Below are 17,323 nucleotides of genomic sequence, written 5' to 3'. Positions count from 1 at the left end.
AGATCTACCAAAATTCTGCGGGACTCGGCAGAAGACGTGGCTTGCGTCGCACTGCTTTGTGAAGCACCCGATGGCATCACTCGTGCTGTTGAAGTCTCACAGCTGCGTAACTGTTTACCGCGTGAGGTAATATTCTCTATGTTGGCGATCACAGCCTTACGTCCCTGCGCCAAGGCTTTCGAGCTTTCGTATGCCCTGGATATCCCTTATTTTGCTCGAATGTCAGCAGCAAGAACGATCTTCTTCGCACCTGCTGCCACCATTCGGACAAGGCGAGCGTTTTTCTTCGCCTCCATCCCGAGATGGGGTACATCAGAAAGTTTTGCACCAAACTCGTCCATGCGTTCGCTAATGTGCTCTTTTCATGCGATCGTCTCCTCCCTTCGTTTTCTTTCTGAATATTTTATCTGCTTCTTAAGCTGAATTACGAGAGCGATGTCGTTATCAGGTTCCGGTTCATAATGCGTGCCTGCCATTGGCAAAGCAGCCCGTGATTCCCGAGCGCTGCTGCGTTGCCGTCACAATGTGTGTCTACCTTCTATCTCCCTTTCCGAATTTCTACTCGTGGCTAATAAGTCAAAATGGCCACAGTTGTCTCCATCATCAGACTCGTCACCACTGTTAATTCATTGTTCAGATCCCGCATCATAAATCGGTACCGAATGGCTATCATCTGTGTTTGGGCTGGACTGCTCCATGCGAAAACCGTCCAACACGTCACCGGTAGAGTTGACGTCACCGCTATTGGCGTGTTCCATTGTATTTCCCGTGTCTACTAGACTTTGGTCACGAACTAGCTTCTCTTTACTCCTCGTAAACGTTCACGACAACGGAGGATAAAAAAAAGAGAAAATTGTTTTGCATTACCCGAAAAGAGAAAAAAAAGAAAAGAAAACGCAACACAAATCGAAAACTATGCATATGTAAGAACACCTAATAATATCTAACTCCCAAATATACTAAACAAAACACATCCTTAACCCACCAAAAAAGAATTGTTTCTACACAGGTAGCAATGACAAGAGATCGACGCACTGACGTTTTGTTGACGTGACAAGTCGTCGAGTGCAGTGGTTGGAAACGCAAATAATTGGGTAAAATGCAATAAAATTACGGAAAACCTGGTAAAATTGCCAAATTGATGGGAAAATGCGTAAAATTGAGGAAAACACTACAAAAATGATTGCTATAGGGCTCCGACCTCGGCAGTTTGTTCGTCCAAAATGGTACTGAAACAGACTATGACAGACTAGAGGCAGAAATACTAAATGTCTTTTTCCAAAGCTGTTTCACAGAGGGAGCCTGCACTGTAGTTCCTTCTCTAGATTGTCGCAGAGATGACAAAATGGTAGATATCGAAATAGACGACAGAGGGATAGAGAAACAATTGAAATCGCTCAAAAGAGGAAAGGCCGCGGGACCTGATGGGATACCAGTTCGATTTTACACAGAGTACGCGAAGGAACTTTCCCGCCTTCTTGCAGCGGTGTACCGTAGGTCTCTAGAAGAGCGTAGCGTTCCAAAGGATTGGAAAAGGGCACAGGTCATCCCTGTTTTCAAGAAGGGACGTCGAACTGATGTGCAGGACCTATATCTCTAATGTCGATCAGATATAGAATTTTGGAACACGTATTATGTTCGAGTATAATGACTTTTCTGGAGACTAGAAATCTACTCTGTAGGAATCAGCATGGGTTTCGAAAAAGACGGTCGTGTGAAGCCCAGCTCGCGCTATTCGTCCACGAGACTCAGAGGGCCATAGACACCGGTTCACAGGTAGATGCCGTGTTTCTTGACTTCCGCAAGGCGTTCGATACAGTTCCCCACAGTCATTTAATGAACAAAGTAAGAGCATATGGACTATCAGACCAATTGTGTGATTGGATTGAAGAGTTCCTAGATAACAGAACGCAGCATGTCATTCTCAATGGAGAGAAATCTTCCGAAGTAAGAGTGATTTCAGGTGTGCCACAGGGGAGTGTCATAGGACCGTTGCTATTCACAGTATACATAAATGACCTTGTGGATGACATCGGAAGTTCACTGAGACTTTTTGCAGATGATGCTGTGGTGTATCGAGAGGTTGTGACAATGGAAAATTGTACTGAAATGCAGGAGGATCTGCAGCGAATTGACGTATGGTGCAGGAAATGGCAATTGAATCTCAATGTAGACAAGTGTAATGTACTGCGAATACATAAAAAGATATATCCCTTATCATTTAGCTACAAAATAGCAGGTCAGCAACTGGAAGCAGTTAATTCCATAAATTATCTTGGAGTACGCATTAGGAGTGATTTAAAATGGAATGATCATATAAAGTTGATCGTCGGTAAAGCAGATGCCAGACTGAGATTCATTGAAAGAATCCTAAGGAAATGCAATCCGAAAGCAAAGGATGTAGGTTACAGTACACTTGATCGCCCATTGCTTGAATATTGCTCATCGGTGTGGGATCCGTACCAGACAGGATTGATAGAAGAGATAGAGAAGATCCAACGGAGAGCAGCGCGCTTCGTTACAAGATCATTTAGTAATCGCGAAAGCGTTACGGAGATGATAGAGAAACCCCAGTGGAAGACTCTGCAAGAGAGACACTCAGTAGCTCGGTACGGGCTTTTGTTGAAGTTTCGAGAACATACCTTCACCGAGGAGTCAAGCAGTATACTGCTTCTGATGTGTTGGTAAATGTGCCAACACCTTGTAGATAGAGGAGGCCGAAATGCACGCTATAATCTAACGCAGCCGCGTGAGGTCTGGAACAGGATACGTAATGAATGCTATAAAGAAAAGTACGTAGCTCCATGAATACTTAACTTTACTCCATCATTTGTGTACAGCATTCTTGATGATACAAGTGAGACTCTCTCCAGAAATGGTTAATGGCGCCTTGCTAGGTCGTAGCCATTGACTTAGCTGAAGGCTATTCTAACTATCTCTCGGCAAATGAGAGAAAGGATTCGTCAGTGTAGTCGCTAGCAAAGTCGTCGTACAACTGGGGCGAGTGCTAGTACGTCTCTCTAGACCTGCCGTGTGGTGGCGCTCGGTCTGCAATTACTGACAGTGGCGACACGCGGGTCCGACATGTACTAATGGACCGTGGCCGATTTAAAGCTACCACCTAGCAAGTGTGGTGTCTGGCGGTGACACCACAGCTTCCTCCTACGTATATCTCCCGAAGAGACCATGAGGATAAAATCAGAGAGATTAGAGCCCACACAGAAGCATACCGACAATCCTTCTTTCCACGAACAATACAAGCCTGGAATAGAAGGGAGAATTGATAAAGGTACTCAAGGTACACTCCGCCACACACCGTCAGGTGGCTTGCCGAGTATGGATGTAGATGTAGATGTAGAAAACAGTATTGTAAAGCGAGTTCGTAGGTTTACTTAGTTATATGTTACGAGATAACGAGGAGGGATGGGATGCGAACTGTAGCTTGCTGTTGGGGAAAAGAACGACTGTGTCTTTTTTCCGTCTCCGCGAGGGTGATCCCCCGTCCATGTCTGCTCCGCTTACATTCCTTTGTTACTGCATCAGCTATTCGCAACACCAGCAGGCGGCATCCAACGTCGCACTGTGCGGTGATCATAATGTATAGGCTTATCACGTAACGTGTATCACGTAACGTGTATCCACAGGACATGTGGCCTGTATTTGAAGAAGTGTCATGATGATCTCTCCATTGGCAAAAGATTCCGGAATAGTCCCCCATTCGGATCTCCGGTGGGGGGGGGGGGACTGCCAAGGGGGAGGTTACCATGAGAAAAAGATGGAATAATCAACGAAAGGATAACGTTCTACGAGTCGGGGCGTGGAATGTCAGAAGCTTGAACGTGGTAGGGACACTAGAAAATCTGAAAAGGGAAATGAAAAGGCTCAATCTAGATATAGTAGGGGTCAGGGAAGTGAAGTGGAAGGAAGACAAGGATTTCTGGTCAGATGAGTATCGGGTAATATCAACAGCAGCAGAAAATGGTACAACAGGTGCATGACTCGTTATGAATAGGAAGGTAGGGCAGAGGGTGTGTTACTGTGAACAGTTCAGTGACCGGGTTGTTGTCAGTATCGACAACAGACCAACACCGACAACGATAGTTCAGGTATACATGCCGACGTCGCAAGATGAAGATGAACAGATAGAGAAAGTGTATGAGGATATTGAAAGGGTAATGCAGTATGTAAAGGGGGACGAAAATCTAATAGTCATGGGCGACTGGAATGCAGTTGTAGGGGAAGGAGTAGAAGAAAAGGTTACAGGAGAATATGGGCTTGGGACAAGGAACGAAAGAGGAGAAAGACTAATTGAGTTCTGTAACAAGTTTCAGCTAGTAGTAGCGAATACCCTGTTCAAGAATCACAAGAGGAGGAGGTATACTTGGAAAAGGCCGGGAGATACGGGAATATTTCAATTAGATTACATCATAGTCAGACAGAGATTCCGAAATCAGATTCTGGATCGTAAGGCGTACCCAGGAGCAGATATAGACTCAGATCACAATATAGTAGTGATGAAGAGTAGGCTGAAGTTTAAGACATTAGTCAGGAAGAATCAATATGCAAAGAAGTGGGATACGGAAGTACTAAGGAATGGCGAGATACGTTTGAAGTTGTCTAACGCTATAGATACAGCAATAAGGAATAGCGCAGTAGGCAGTACAGTTGAAGAGGAATGGACATCTCTAAAAAGGGCCATCACAGAAGTTGGGAAGGAAAACATAGGTACAAAGAAGGTAGCTGCGAAGAAACCATGGGTAACAGAAGAAATACTACTGTTGATTGATGAAAGGAGGAAGTACAAACATGTTCCGGGAAAATCAGGAATACAGAAATACAAGTCGCTGAGGAATGAAATAAATAGGAAGTGCAGGGAAGCTAAGACGAAATGGTTGCAGGAAAAATGTGAAGACATCGAAAAAGATATGATTGTCGGAAGGACAGACTCAGCATACAGGAAAGTCAAAACAACCTTTGGTGACATTAAAAGCAACGGTGGTAACATTAAGAGTGCAATGGGAATTCCACTGTTAAATGCAGAGGAGAGAGCAGATAGGTGGAAAGAATATATTGAAAGCCTCTATGAGGGTGAATATTTGTCTGATGTGATAGAAGAAGAAACAGGAGTCGATTTAGAACAGATAGGGGATCCAGTATTAGAATCGGAATTTAAAAGATCTTTGGAGGACTTACGGTCACATAAGGTAGAAGGGATAGATAACATTCCATCAGAATTTATAAAATCATTGGGGGAAGTGGCAACAAAACGACTATTCACGTTGGTGTGTAGAATATATGAGTCTGGCGATATACAATCTGACTTTCGGAAAAGCATCATCCACACAATTCCGAAGACGGCAAGAGCTGACAAGTGCGAGAATTATAGCACAATCAGCTTAACAGCTCATGCATCGAAGCTGCTTACAAGAATAATATACAGAAGAATGGAAAAGAAAATTGGGAATGCGCTAGGTGACGATCAGCTTGGCTTTAGGAAAAATAAAGGGACGAGAGAGGCAATTCTGACGTTACGGCTAATAATGGAAGCTGTAACGCCGGAAATGCATATCCTCCTATTTCCATCTATTGTACTATTATTTTTTTTCCTTGCTTTGTTACCTCAAGATATGACATTTCTGTCTCTTTATATATTGTAATTGTTTTACTGTTTGTATATATATATATATATATATATATATATATATATATATATTTATGCATTTATGTCGATGTATAATTGGTTTGTTTCGTAAATATTATTTGTATTTTTACGCTGGGTCTTGCCTAGGGAAAACTGCTATCGAACGATTACATCGATAGGTCGTGTGAAGAATCAAAGTGTGTAGGATCTTTGGGAGTGAACTCTGGCGCGTGGAGCGCGGGCAGAGGGAGTCTGGCTGGAGTAGCGAGTGAAGCAGGTGTGTTGTGTGACGCTCCCGCGAGTTGCCGTGCTTTCGGGGTTTGGCAGCGTGTAATTGCGCTCGACTTGCGATGATAGTTCCTGACATGGTATCGCGGACGGGAAGCATTAGCTGGCGCACATCAAGAGCCCGTTTCGCCTGGTGACCGTGTCGAGAAGAAGGCGCGCCAACATCCAGCTTCTGCAACAGCGACGGCCGACAATGAGTGACTGTCGCCACCTCCTCGATCGACGGCTTCAAACCTTCAACCAACCAACAAGGAAGACTGGAAGCACGTAAAGTTTTAGAACTGTATGGCAGACCTCAGCTTTTCAAACTGTACCATTTTCGTAACTATAATTACAGCAACTTAGCATGAATCTTTGTTGCTCATTGTCCCAATTGCATTGCCAAGCAGGGTCCCTTCCTTTTCCGGAATGAACCCGAGTGTCGTTGAAATTCAAACGCCAGCATTAAACTAATAATATAGCATTTCACTGCTTTAATTTCAAAGTTCAGTTAAAGTATTTATAGCTGGCTACAATATTTAGATTACACAAGCACGAATTAAGAGTGCGAGTTTTGTTACCGTATTTTAGCTTACCTGTGACTGCAGCTCAGCTTGGTACGTACTAAATTTTACTATTGTTAATTGTTCAGAATCATTTAATTCAAGTTCAAAGTTAAATCTCTTCTTTCTAAATTGCGTAGATTCAAGTAGCTTTTGAAATGATTGTTGAGGTAGTCCAAGACTAACCGTGTTTTACTGAATTTCGATGTGCTTCAGAAAGAAAGCTCACTATTAACTTCAGTCACTAAATTAACTTCCGATTTTCCTGTTATATTAATTCTTTTGCTAAATGAAGTCAGAGTGTAGCGAAATTTATTACTTCTGACAAACTTTCAGTTTTCACACTGCACGTGTCAACCTTCAGTTGCCACGCTTCTAGTGCTAATTATATGTGTAATAACCTTTTTTTTTCAGTTACTATAGTAATTGTCCTTAGGACTGGCGACCGTAATTTCCCCCAAATCTCAAATATCTAATTACCGCTAGTTGATTGTTAACGTAACGGCCGCACATTTACTTTCTTTATTAACTTTACCCCTTTTCCAAAATTAATTTCCACCAGTTTCATTTGCATTTTTCCTTTCATTTAGATGTAACTCTTTCCTCCCTCTTTACCGACAGGTTAACTTCGGTGACGATTGCTTTTCCAAAATTCCCATTAGGTACACGCGGTTTCGTTTTTCACTGTCATTAAGGTCGATAAGTGAGGGGGAGGTTACAAAGCAAGGCTAAAGAAAAATCAAGACACTTTCATAGGATTTGTCGACCTGAAAAGGCGTTCGACAATATAAAATGGTGCAAGCTGTTCGAGATTCTGATAAAAGTAGGGGTAAGCTATAGGGAGAGACGGGTCTTATACAACATGTACAACAACCAAGAGGGAATAATAAGAGTGGACGATCAAGAACGAAGTGTTCGTATTAAGAAGGGTGTAAGACAAGGCGGTAGCCTTTCGCCCCTACTCTTCAATCTGTACATCGAGGAAGCAATGATGGAAATAAAAGAAAGATTCAGGGGTGGAATTAAAATACAAGGTGAAACGATATCAATGATACGATTCGCTGATGACATTGCTATCCTGAGTGAAAGTGAAGAAGAATTAAACGATCTGCTGAACGGAATGAACAGTCTAATGAGTACACAGTATTGTTTGAGAGTAAATCGGAGAAAGATGAAGGTAAATGAGAAGTAGTAGAAATGAGAACAGCGAGAAACTTAACATCAGGATTGACGGTCACGAAGTCAATGAAGTTAAGGAATTCTGCTAGCTAGGCAGTAAAATAAACAATGACGGACGGAGCAAGGAGGACATCAAAAGCAGACTCGCTATGGCCAAAAAGGCATTTCTGGCCAAGAGAAGTCTACTAATATCAAATACCGGCCTTAATTTGAGGAAGAAATTTCTGAGAATGTACGTCTGGAGTACAGCATTCTATGGTAGTGAAACATGGACTGTGGGAAAACCGGAACAGAATAGAATCGAAGCATTTGAGATGTGGTGCTATAGACGATGTTGAAAATTAGGTGGACTGATAAGGTAAGGAATGAGGAGGTTCTACGCAGAATCGGAGAGGAAAGGAATATGTGGAAAACACTGATAAGGAGAAGGGACAGGATGGTAGGACATCTGCTAAGACATGAGGGAATAACTTCCATGGTACTAGAGGGAGCTGTAGAGGGCAAAAACTGTAGAGGAAGACAGAGATTGGAATAAGTCAAGCAAATAATTGAGGACGTAGGTTGCAAGTGCTACTCTGAGATGAAGTGGTTAGCACAGGAAAGGAATTCGTGGCGGCCCGCATCAAACCAGTCAGTAGACTGACGACAAAAAAAAAAATAATCACTGCATATAACTGAAGACCATAATGCGTGGAAAAACCTAAGGGAGGCCTTTATACTGGCATAGACACCAAATGGTTTTCGGTGTAGATGATGGCTCTTTTATTTATACACAAAATCCGAGATCATATGATGCCTAGATATCTATAAAAATTAGGTTTCCCAATAACTTAAAGTACAAGCTTAAGAAAAAGTGTCTTTACATTGTGTTCGACACGATTATTTTAAGCAACAAACTGGTTTGTTTGCGAAAACATGTGCTATACATAGGGGACGTCTACTACATGAAGCGGGAAGACGAATAAGGTACAGCAAGAACATAGGTGCCAGACAGTTCTTCCATCTTATGTTAGTTTTATGCCTCAAGTATTTAATTAAGACAACCATCGAGTAAAATGTTCAAATGTAAAACATCGCGACCTATGGCAACATCAGCTGTCCACAAGAAAGCGTATCATCTGTAGTGGAGGGTACATATTCTTCAAATGAATTCTTTTGTTTGTGAATCTTTTAACCTCCATCTTCCTAATCCACCTATTGAATTGCGATATAACTGACCATGATAGGGTAAGCCTAATGAAATTTTACAACGAGCAAGGCAATAGTTAGCAAAGGAAAATAATCCCGTCTACTAGGAGGAAAGTATACAACAGAATCTATTCTAAACCTAATCTAAACACTGAAAATAATTTTGAAATTGTCGCAATTTAATTCTATCGCTCATAAACCAGACAGGAGGGGAAAGTGTACCACGTGATACTTAATACAACAAATACGGATTGGCAAAAAAAGGATACTGAAACAGCCGCCAGCCTATTAAGCAACGCATATCCAAAATCCTAAGAAAGGTAAAAGCAAAGAAAATTAAGCAAGTATTCACTGGCGTGTCAACAGGAGTTTGTCCTTCTTTACCATAACACAAAAAGAGAGGAAATAAATGAATCAGAAAGCACTGAGTCTGCAGTGATTCATTCTGAAATATTAAATTTTGCAAAGAAGTTAAATAAGGTTGATGGTTAAAAAACGACTGATTGTATCTGAAACTTTGTCACGTAAGAAATTTCTTTGAGTAACCTCAGCGTACAACGGACTTGTGTCGAGGTCCGGTGAGCTGGCCAGTCTGTGGATGGCTTTTAGGCGGTTTTCCATCTGCCTCGGCGAATTAAGGCTGGTTCCCCTTTCTCCGCCTCGGCTACACTATGTCGGCGATTGCAGAGCAAACAAGTTCTCCACGTACGCGTAGACCACCGTTACCACGCAAACATAGGGGCTACACTCGTCTGGTGTGAGGGGCCGAGCCGCACAATAACCCTGAAAGAGTGTTTTGGTGTGAGGCGGCGGAGGGTGGAGTGGACTGCAGTGGTCGTGGTGGGGTTGTGGACCACTGCGGTTGCGGCGGGGACGGAGCCTCACCGTCGTTTCTAGAGCCCCGGTTAACATACAATACAATACAACCTTAGCGTAACATAAGATAAAATTTGCAAAAACGCAAGCTGTTTATATTTAATTATTGGAAGATTGTATTGAATTTACTTTTAGCAAATGAACTACTGATTTACTTTTAACCTAAAACAACAAAATACGTACGAAGCCAACAGAAGTCACTCGCTAAGCTAAATACAGACTACATGTAATTGTATGCACCTAATTTGTTCTGTGTCCTTAGTTATCAGTTTTGCCAGAGAAATTTTACGTTCCTTTAAGTAGGGCCTAAGGGAAGTTAATACTCAAAACTGCAACTGAGTGGTGCGGCTGGTCCTGGCGGAGGTTCGAGTCCTCTCTCGGGCATCGTTGTGTGTGTTTGTCCTTAGGATAATTTACGCTAAGTAGTGTGTAAGCTTAGGGTCTGATGACCTTAACAGTTACGTCCCATAAGATTTCACACACATTTGAACATTATTTGCACCCGAGTGAAACCTCTGTTATGCAATAAAAGAATGAACAGTTACTAAGGCAGCAAAATTTATGCCGAAACTGGTCATTAGCAAACAAACAAATCTGGCAGTAAATAGTTAATTTAACATTCATATTGCATAGAAAGAAAATGAACCCTGCTTGGCAATAATGTCTGAGAACAATGACAGCACAGATGCCCCACAACTGTTGTAGGTTGTTATTCAAGAAAGGTATTCATTAAAGTTTATAAAAGAAATGCCACTTGCTAATTTCTGTACAATATCAGTTATACTCTGTCAGTTAACAGTCTTACAGTGTTGTAACTATGTGGACGACGAAGAATGTGGCCGACGATAATGCTGAGCTGCTGCTGCTGGTTGAGAACCACGGATAATTATGGTACAGGCATTAGTTAGAATTGCCGCTTCCTCCGTCTGCCCACTCCGACCGTGCTCTCAATATTCGCAGGTTAATACAGTAGATGCGCCTGTATTGTTGCGATCATTGCTGCACACCGCGTCTGCGGGACCACCCAACAAATAGACCGTGCTGTTTCAAGACTCAGGCCGCTGTGTCTTTTCAGAGCTCACAGCGCGACCGAGACCCCCAATATGCAAATGTAAACAACGACACAGCTACTGCCACTTCGTTGTTGGTAACGATATTTTGTAATGTTTACGTTATTATTACAATCAATTGCATACATTCACAAATAAATACACTATTACATTCATTAAGTATTAAAAATAGTTTCTGTAATAAAGCTTAAATAACCAGAAATAGATAATATTACAAATTATCAGCAGATATGAAACTGCGAAACATTTTAGATGGTGCAGAAAGTCTTTTATCAGCATTTTCGGTGTTACAAACTCCCACAGAGTTTTTGGAATTTTATGATAAGCTCTGTTGATGACAAAAACGCGACGAACCGAAGCCGTGGCCTCTGAATGTCACCATCTTTCTTCTTCGTCAAACGGCTTAAGAGTAAGAAATTCACCAACAATATTGAACAGTTCATGAAAAGTGAATTTTCTAATATACTTCCTCCGTTGATCAGTTTCTAAGGATTTCATTTGGGATACTGCCTTTCGCATAAATAGATGAGTACAGCTGCTTTGAGATGATGCAAACTCTGTACTGTTGTAACGGATCCACAGCTTTACAACCGCTTTTCTAATATTTCTCTAAATTCCAGATGGTTTCACCATCTCTAGTGAACCGGAATGGCAACGAACAACAAGAGCGTCGTATAACTGCAATTTAGTCGCGTAGCCAATTCCCATGAGACCAAGTATCCTCCAGCTATTCAATCACATTTAGTGCCAGAAGACACCTTCCTTATATTGAGCCACTCGTGAAAGCATTCTTTACTTAAAGAGCTTACGAGACAAGTCTCCTTTTTCTTAATGCATATTGTAAGGTGCTAGAAGGAAAAGAGTTGACAAAGTTTCTCGCCGAAAGAGTGGGTATTTCCATGCTTTTAGCCACTGATTACACTGAAAGGGAGAGTTGAGAGCTGTTCTTCTTCGCTGCCTTCTCCATTTAATTTCCTTCCGCGGGCGTGTTGTAATTTTTGAGCTGACGTTAAGGACTGGCGCCGGCAGCGATTTTCGTAACAAATGAGAGCCTTCACAGCGCTGCCTGACTGTGATTCTGCACGCGAGAAGTTCGTGGGGGAAATTCGTAGGCGTCAACTCGCGAAATTTATGAAGTTCTACTGGTCTGTGGTAAGGTTTGAAGGGGGCCACTATGATGTAAATGTATTTTCTCGCTGCTGCTTAAAATACTGCCACTACGTAAAGCCATCGGCACACGGACCGTGCTGTCGAACGTCAACGATGAAGTGCCGAGGTCTACGTACTATTGGACACTCAGAGACGATGAGATTTTTAATGCGGTACGTGTCCCTCAACGTGATATAAGCGATCGCAGTGCGCTCCAACGGCAGTTGTCGACTGAATCTGTTCCGCAAATCACATTGTTTACTGATTGGGCAATGCACATCTCGTCCCTTATCCACAGGCTAGTGATGTTGTTCTGCCTGACGTACACATCTGTACTGTATTATTAAAATGTATGTACACACACACACACACACACACACACACACAGAAACATGGTTCACACATCACTTATAGTCAATTAACAATCGGTACAGGGCAAAAACCATCTACTTATCATAGTTCAAGAGATATGATTCAGGGGATATGACGTCGTAAAGAATGATATACGTGAAAACTTCCACATCATCCATGAACTTATAATAGATTTATTCTTTACTACCAAGACGCCCCTGCAGTCAAATGAAATGATGGAAATCGTAGACACTGGGCAGCGCTTTCGACAACTTCTTTCAGCTGCGAAGCGCAAACAGCTGTATGCGAAAGGAGTATCCTTCCATGGAGCTAGAGGAGGATTTGCCATAGAGACGTTTACAGTAATAAAGTTTGGATGTACGAGAATATTATTCATGGTCGGTATAGCTTGTTAAGTAGAGATGCTGACTTGTGAAGTTATAGATGATGTGTTGCTGGTTCATGCCTCACTGGATCCTAATACCTATTTTACTAACCTTCGCGTTTCGTTATATTAATTTAACAGAAATATATTCTATAATATTTGACAGTACGTCAATAAGGAGTTCTTCCTTGTCAGCAAGACAGCTTGTATATTACTTGCAGTGAGATATTTTGTACTTTCTTGTTTCAAGTTTTGTATTTCACATGTTTTAAAGAGTCTGCCACTGAATAGGAATAATGATCAAGCTAGAATGATCTTAGGATTTTATTAAAATGTGAGACTGATAAAATAATATTTATCTTATCGGAGAACTATTGTCGATTACTATCGCACTATATGTGGAAAGTTTTCTACTACGTCAGGCAAAGTATCGCAAAATGGCTTTGAGCACTATGGGACTTAACTACTGAGGTCATCAGTCCCATAGAACTTAGAACTACTTAAACCTAACTAACCTAAGGAGATCACACACATCCATTCCCGAGGCAGGATTCGAACCTGCGACCGTAGCGGTCACGCGGTTCCAAACTGACGCGCTTAGAACCGCACGGCCACACCGCCCGGCAAAGTATCGCAAAGAAACGTACGATACAGGGCCGCGTTCAACTTGGTTGGCTATAGCACTCCTCCTACGATTCCAGCCAAAAGGCTTAACCGAGAGAGGTGGCGCAGTGCGTATCACACTGGACTCGCATTCGGGAGGACGACGGTTCAATGCCGCGTCCGACCATAATGATTAGGTTTTCCATGATTTCCCTAAATCGCTCCAGGCAAATGCCGGGTTGGTTCCTTCCAAAGGGCACGGCCGACTTCCTTCCCCGTCCTTCCCTAATCCGATGAGACTGATGCTCTCGTTGTTTGGTCTCTTCTCCGAAACGACCCAAAGCTTTATGTCAAAGCGCTCCTGAAAGCCGCGTTCAGGGAACACTTGCGATTTGTGTCGCGATCAATAATGACCGTTGTGGAAGTTGAAAACACCTTCTTGAGTGAAGCTACATTCGCCAATCCATATCACGTTAATTATAAAATGTTTGTTATCTTCCACTTGTTGCAAAACTGTACTCTTCGAAAGCGCTCATTTAGTAAGGTATCGTTCGAAATTACACCACTAAGGAGGTAAAGTAGAAGATAAAAAGCTTTTTTTTCGCCAATGTGATGCCATTACCGTAATTTTGAAGCTGCAACTGCAAAAATTGGTATTTTAATTCTCTATCAGAATCTTCTGACCGCTGACTTTGATATACCGTGTAATGAAATGGATGCAGTTCTTCATCGTGCAACACATCAATAACCATGCTGTGAGATATCTGGAACTACGTTGGAATATCACGGGCACTTCCCCTAGTTGACTGGTGGATGCCTTCAAGAATTGTGTCTTCTGTTGGTGGAGTACATCTAGACCTTGGACGAACTCTGTCTGAGACGTGGGACTTAGGGAAAGGCAGGATTCGGTGTGGACGGGGCCTTACTGAGTTACCGTTCGTTGCTCAGTTTTTTTAAATCACTTACACTTTATTTGGAACCAGTTACAATAAGGTTTACAATAAGGAACAATTATAAAATTTGACTGTTAAGACACAATGTCTAATAAAATTCTTAAGCAAACTGCACTCACGGCTGATAGCCTTATTGACCAGAAATTCAAATTACCTGTTGGCTGAAGGCCCCACTAGTAATAACTCAAAAACCATTTGACAGCTGTAGGCCTGGATATCAAATTTTTAAAAACAGTTAAACTTCTCCAAGAGATATACATATTTTTTAAAAAACAATCATCACAGTCTGATCAAACAAAGAGAGAAGTGGGCCTCATACAGTGCTCCAAGGATCGGCCTGGGAAAGTCGCTCAACTTCGTAAACGATGAGACAGGCAGCCAAGAGCTGTATTCACTTAACCGGATGGCAATTCAAACTAATGACAGTTTAAACACAGACCAACATTCTTGCAAGATCTACCTAATGCCTGATAACCAATACAACGATGGAATAACTCAGGTATGGCGAAACCGGGGGACAGTACTGCCTCTTCCGAATCTGGTGTTTAGAACATCCAGAAGCAGAAGGAACCACTATGACCAAAGTAGCCAAAAGAAACAACATATCCGGACAACAATCAAGGAGGCTGTCGAACTACACGCCTTACCGGACAGCAGTGGCAAGGCGAGCAAAGGTGCACTCCGCGAAAATACGCTAACCTCCAGGGCAGGTAACTGGGGCGCTAGCAGCCATTAGGCAGAAAACATACCGCTGGTTCAACTTCATCAAGAAACAAAAGGATTTCAATGATTAATAATAATTAATTTCGCCAACTCCAAACACTCCACTCTTTGCTCTTCGTCCCATCTACTCTGCGAGCATCAATGTACAAACAAACGACGTGATCTGAAAATAGTGGAGGTTTCACTACTGGGTTAACGTTCACTCGTCCTGGGTCCGAGGGACAACGAGTTTGTGGCCCTCGCAGCTACAGCCCCTCGATCCGGCACTGCCTGCGTGCCGCTAGTGGTCCCGACATGTCCCAGCGCTCCCGGACCTCACTGCTGCTCTGTCCCAACCGAACTCCCCAACACACCCTGACCCAGAAATCCTTGACGTCCTACCACAGATAGTACCACGATACTAGATATCGATAACCGCTGCTGCTGCCACTCGCGGACAGATAACGCTAGCAAAGGTAGTGGCGCCAGTAAACACAATAACAAAACGAGAAGCCACTATCCCTATTATACAATGCCAACCTACCAACGGCACCAACGCGAGCCGCAACACGGCTCACTGTCCATTACTTGTGGACGAAGATTACCGGTTTCTAGACGGCTTTGCTCCACACGACGGAAAATAGTCTTCTCTGAGCCATTGAGTGTACCGTGCAGCATACACACGAGCAGCAGCAGCAGCTCGGTTATCGGATGCACCCAGCACCAAAAACGTTTCGCCGTATTCATCGTTTCTGAAACCGATCGGGAAACAGCCTACATGAACTTGACGGCACCAGTTATGATTGTGAATTGCGCTGTTATTAGACACAAGGATGCAGTTTAATAGATCCCGCTATCGTGTGATAAACTATTGTTATGTGACAAAATGATTTCCTACATATAAACTACCAAAACGCCGGGACTGGCATCTAAAGTCCAAAAAAGAGACCGGACGAGCATTGAAACCATAGTTTCATGGTGGATGTGGGTTTGCTGTACCCCTGTCTACTGAGTGAACTGTGATGACTGGTGCGGGGTGATGTTCGTACATTCCGATGTGTTCTAAGATGTGATAGTGTTGCCAGCTATTCGTCTTCATACATGCGTTTTCAATATGCATCCGGCCTGTTACGCGATACATCAGTCAAATCTTAAGGCTGCAAATTCAATTAATACCTAGGAATTACAACTACGATCAAATTAAATTGCAAACAACACATAGAAAATGTTGTGGGGAAGGCTGCGTTTTATTGGCAGGACACTTAGAAAATGTGACACATCTACCAAGGAGACTGCCTAAACTACGCTTGTCCGTTCTCTTTTAGAATACTGCTGCGTGGTGTGGGATCCTTACCACATAGAACTGACGGAGTACATCGAAAAAGTTCAAAGAAGGGCAGCACGTTTTGTATTATCGCGAAATATGGGTGAGAATCAGCTGAAATGATAAAGGATTTGGGCTGGACATCATTAAGAGAAAGGAGTTTTTCGTTGCGACAGAATCTTCTCACGAAACTCCAATCATAAACTTTCTCCTCCGAATGCGAAATATTTTATTGACAGCGACCTACACAGGGAGAAACGATCACCACGATAAAATAGGGCAATCAGAGCTCTCACGGAAAGATATAGATGTTCGTTCCTTCCGCGCTCTATACGGGATTGGAATATTAGAGCATCGTGAAGGTGGTCCTATGACCCTCTGCCAGGCACTTAAACGTGATTTGCAAAGAATCCGTGTGGATGTAGATGTACTAGATAGATGTTTGTCTTGAGTCTGGATGAAGACGCGCATGCCTACGTTCAAGTGCGGCATTTTTTCTTCACCCTGCATACTTTTGGCTACTACCGATCTGTCGTAGTTTCCCAGTCTAAAAGCGGCTGCAGGCTCCTCGCATCTTGTCGAAAATTTCCTAATTGATTGTCCTGTATATTTCACTTCCCTCATTGCACATTGTATTTTATGAACGCTTGCGTGTTCAGGTTTACGTATTATGTTGCTAACTTCATGTTTTAAACTATATTTTTTTTGCTGTAACGCCAACTGGATGTTTATGGCAAACAACATTCGCCAATCTAATTATCTCTAGCTGTTCCCTCTATCCATTTCTTCTTACCCCTTTGGGTTAGAGAGTTTGGCATACGTACACCGTTCTCATTGTTTACTGCTAACTGTTTAATGATGTTTAATTCATTAAACTATCTGTTGTACTCAATGGAAAATTATTTATTCTTTTCACCAAGCTTGTAAACGCCGCTTCATTAGAAATTTGTTGGGAGGCAAGCCAGGTTGGGACTCACAACATCTGTAGCACTTTTGTTTTTCAACAAGTTACAGGGCGCTTTCAGACACTTTTAGACTGGATGACTACGGCAGATCGGTGGCTGGCAAATTT

This window comes from Schistocerca cancellata, chromosome 2, assembly GCF_023864275.1.
Source record: "Schistocerca cancellata isolate TAMUIC-IGC-003103 chromosome 2, iqSchCanc2.1, whole genome shotgun sequence".
Lineage (NCBI taxonomy): Eukaryota > Metazoa > Arthropoda > Insecta > Orthoptera > Acrididae > Schistocerca > Schistocerca cancellata.
The sequence above is the reverse complement of the archived record's forward strand: the minus strand, read 5'-3'. Positions refer to the sequence as shown.